The following is a 4,410-nucleotide window of genomic DNA, read 5'->3' on the forward strand; positions in this document are numbered from 1 at the left end:
GTACTATTTCTAAAGTGAGTTTCTCTGACCTCCTAGTTGGGAGAACCTTCTAGCATTTTTTAAAATGTATTAAATGCATGACATGCCCCAGTACGTGTCCATCAGGGAAGAATTCAGATTTGAGGGGCACCACTCACACCCTCCTTGACCGGCACCCTCCGCCCCAACCCACCCTCAGTGGGAGGGAGGTGTGTTTTCTCCAGCCTTTGTTTCTGCGCATTTGCGTGTGTGTGTGTGTGTGTGTGTGCGCGTGCGCGTGTGTTCTTAACACCAGTATCATTTGCAACTTTCTTTTTCTAATCAACCACATGCCTGGGGGTGAGGAGGTCTTCCTATCGGTGATTACTGCATTTTATTCCACAGACTAGAAAGCAAGCTCATTTACTGAGATATTTAAGGTCCCCCACCACCAATTTTTGATTTTATATTAACACCATGTCTCTCACCAACCGAGCTAACTGGCCACCTCATTTTTATGAACAAAGCTGTAGTGAATGCACCTTTTTCTTTCATTTCTTCCCTCTTTTGCCCTTTGCATTATGTTTCACAAAACCGACTGGTTACTCTTCATCCAGAAAGATCTTAGCCCTTTCCATCCTGTTATCAAGTCCATCAGCGGGAGCTGTTATATTCCAGCAAGCAGGCGGTTAATTTCCAAGGAATGAGTTAATCCTTTATTTTTGTGAACGATGCATTCGGCTTTTGTGGTTTTTCTTAGTGGTTCCAGTGTGGACATTGTCTTCTTTCTCCACGGCTTCTGTCTTCCTCTGGCATTGGCTCATCTGTTGGCTCATTCGGTGCCTTTCCTTTATGGGGCAAGCTTTCCTGCCATGCTTGGTGTTTCTAGGATGTGTGCTGTTTTTTTTTTTTTTTTTTTTTAGGTGCCCTAGGAGTTCATTTTCTGAGTCTGCAATTGTTCTGTTCTGTGGCTCTCCGAGCCTGTGGCCCATGAGATAGGAGGGGTGAGGTATGCACGGGGCAGGAGGAACCAGGAACCAGTGTGTGGGCTGCAGGGGCTCTCTGCTCTTCGCGGATGTGGCCATGCCCTGCCTCTCCAGATGTGTGTCTTTCCTGCAGAGGGACTGCTTAGCAGGGAAGGGGGGCAGCAGGCTGGGGGCTGGAGAGGTTTGGGCTGCCTGGCTGCTCTGTGCCTCCTGCCCCTGCCCCCCAGGGCTCTGCCATTGCCAGGGCACCACACCCTGGGGCCCACTCCCACCTCACAGCTGCCCCCCTCCCCCCGCCTGTGGACTGTGATCTCCCTCGCCGGGCTGAGCCCATCTTGCTTTGTCTTTTGGGGTTGCCAGCAGTTTGCAGGCCACTGGCGGAACGCCTCCTTCGCTGCCCATCGTGGTTACGGACTCCTGTTTTGTGCTACAGTTATAACGCTGTTGCTTTCCTTTCTCTGCATTTATAGCTGCTGCTTAGGCTTGGAGAGGAACTCCACCATTTCCTTTTCTTAGCAACCCCGATCAGCTGATGGTCATAGCTGTGTGAGGATGTGACAGCGAGGAGGAAGGAGGGGAGCTCACTAGAGCAGGCTGGATTACAGGCCTGGGACGGCTTTGGGGTTCGCTGTGGTCCTGGGAGCTGTGCCAGCCACACTGGAGCTCAGGTAGGAAGTGTGTCCAAGGAGAGGGCTGCCCCGTCGTGTCTGTGCTGACGGTTAGGACATGGCCGGGCCAGAAGCATAACTCACTTGGAAGCACGTGTAAGGTTGCACGGGGTGTGACGGTGGAAGGGACTTGGGGGCCATCTGGTTTACCTGCTGAGAAGGTGAAGTGACTTGTCCAACTGCTAAGGGGTGTTGCTGGATTTCAAAGCATCAAACCTACGTGTTGCGCATCCAGAACCGTGACTCTTACCTGCTGCTCTGATAAGGAGTGTAGGGGGATCTGCCGTCGTGCTGAGAGAGGAGGCGGAGAGCCTGTCCGTGGACACAAGGAAGCCCAGGAAAGCAAGCGAGTGTGGGGCGGGGTGGGTCATGAGCTCAGGGCACCCTGTCGTTACTATCTCTACAGCTTTGTGTTGGGAAATTAAGCTAATTCACTAGGAATTGGACAAAAAGTCTTGAATCAATGAGAGGTTAATGTGAGAACATCAGATGCTTTTAGGTTTTGTCTCCTTTCAACACATGTTAAGCTTACTCCCAAATTCACCATCAGAGTGAACCGGAGCCACGTGGGAGCTAGTTTGAAAGGGTGCACCAAGGTGCCGTCTACACCACAGGCCGCCCCACAAGGGGGAGAATCGCTGCTCCCTGCATGTGTTACTGCTGCCAGGGCTGGGAGGGGAAGTGCTACGTGTCCTGACCCACGGAATGCAGCAGGGAGAAGGGACATTTTCCAACTCAGTGGCGTCCGATTGTGGAAACATTTGTGAAGCAGGCGGGGCTTCAAGGGTTCTGTGAGACGAAGGTGGCTTGAGAGGTGCCGGGAAGGACGTGCTCTGGAAGGAAGGCAGAAAGCCGTGTGGGGTTCCCGCCAACGAGCCACCAGTGTCCACAGAGACACACGTGCCCGTTAATCCTTCCAACAGCTCTCTTCTAAGAAAACCCTGGAAACTGCCTGCGTGTCCATCGATAGAGGAATGGTATTTATTTGCTAGGGATGATGAAACAAAGCACCAAAGACAAGGGGGGTTGTCTAACTGTTCTGGAGGCTGGACATCTGAGATCAGGTGTCAGCAGAGAGGCCTCTCTCTCTGGCTTGTGGATGCCGTCTCCTCCCTGTGTCCTCACACCTTCTTCCCTCTGTGTGTGTCTCTGTGTTTTAACTTCCCCTTTTTATGCGGACAGCAGTCATATTGGATTATGGCTCACCATAACGGCTTCATTTGAACTTAATCACCTGTGTAAAAACTCTTTCCAAATAAAATCGTATTCTGAGGTCCTGGGAAGTTAGGACTTCAATGCACAAATCTGTGGGATGTGATGGGTCAGGCATCACGGGTGGTTACGAGAAGCCACTCCTCACGGTGGCCTTCTGTGCTGCCAGGAGCACGAGGGGACTCTCCAGGCCCCGCCTCGAGAAGACCTAGGGACACAGTGAACACAGGGTGGGTGAGGGGAGATAGGATCCACAGGGTCTTAAGGCACAGGTGCAGTGGATCATGGAGAAACAGGCCCGAAGTATGGAATGTTCACGCAAGGCAGGCAGGGCATCTCCCAACGGTCAGGGAAGGGAGCGGGGCTATTAATTAGTGGCCTTGGAAAGCTTTACTTCTTACACCAAAATAAGTTCCAGGCTAAGCAGAAAATAAAAATATAACAGCAACATCTCAAAAGAAAAACTTGGGCGAATTTTAAAATACATATGGTATGAAGAAGGCCTTTCTAAATATGATAGAAAATACAAAACCAAAAAAAAAAAAAGATCGATGAGTATCATTTCCTAACATTTTAAGCAAGTCTCCATACAAATGCTAAAGAATGCATAAACAAGTGGCAAAAACCCTGCGAAAGATATTTATTTTCAGTGAGTTCCATCAGCTCAGTGAGAAAACTGAGGGCAGTCCAATAGAAACCCCCACCAAGGATACAAACAAGCAGTTAAAAGGGCAAACGAGCCAAAAGTGCATGGCTATCCCCTGCCTCTCTGCGATGAGCATTGATTTAAGGGTCTGCTCTGTGACAATGGTGGGGAAGGGAGACGCTTGCACAGGTGGGTGCTGGCAGGGTTGTCTTCTAAATTTAAAACACACATGTGCTTTGACTAAATAGTTTCACTTTTAGGAACTTATTGCACATATAAATTTACAAAAGTGAAGCAATATATATGCATACAGTAATTCATTGCAACATTTCATTTTGTAATAGGAAAAGAAAAAAAAAACAGGAAAGGAAAGGAAAAAAAGAAATGCATATCAGGAGAGAGACTGGTTGAAACAACTGTGCTCTGTCCGTGCATCATAACCCCATGTGGTGGTCTTTTTAAAAACGTGGAATCTTCATAGATCAAAATATAAAGTTGTCCAAGTTATAGTCGGTGAAAGAGCAAGATGTGGTCTATCTCTATGTATTTTGTAAAACACAGTCACACATATACCCATGGAGGCCACGTTGATTATTTACTACACTTAGATGGAGGTCTGCCCGTCCCGGTGTGCGCGGCACACGCGCAAATACGCAGCTCGTTCCGGAAGCAAAGGCAGCAACTGTGAGCAGCAGTTACCTGGGGAGGGCAGTAACATCAGTTCAGAGAAAACGTGAAATGCACCTTTTGATTCTGCACACAGAAGGTTTGGTATTTGCAGTGATCATGATAAAATGGGGAGGTTTGCATGGGCTGAGGCTGGAGGAGAGTTAATGCAGGACAGAGCGGCCCCTGTGACAGGACGTTGGTCCCCGAATGTGGAGGGGGGCCTCAGAGGTTGGTCGGCTTGCTCGAGGTGGTGCAGCTGGGGCCCTGCTGC

The 4,410-nt window shown here is 49.5% G+C and overlaps 1 protein-coding gene across 1 annotated transcript in view; it reads left to right on the forward strand.

The window, feature by feature from the left end:
* Positions 1-1,470: 1,470 nt before the first annotated feature.
* The window catches only part of SYK (spleen associated tyrosine kinase), a 58,148-nt gene continuing 55,208 nt past the window's right edge, over positions 1,471-4,410 (forward strand). Inside the window, exon 1 of the mRNA XM_011224807.3 lies at positions 1,471-1,612. The gene's annotated coding sequence lies outside the window, so the exon portion shown is untranslated. The remainder of the gene's footprint in view (positions 1,613-4,410) is intronic.

Source organism: Ailuropoda melanoleuca, chromosome 17 (assembly GCF_002007445.2).
Source record: "Ailuropoda melanoleuca isolate Jingjing chromosome 17, ASM200744v2, whole genome shotgun sequence".
Lineage (NCBI taxonomy): Eukaryota > Metazoa > Chordata > Mammalia > Carnivora > Ursidae > Ailuropoda > Ailuropoda melanoleuca.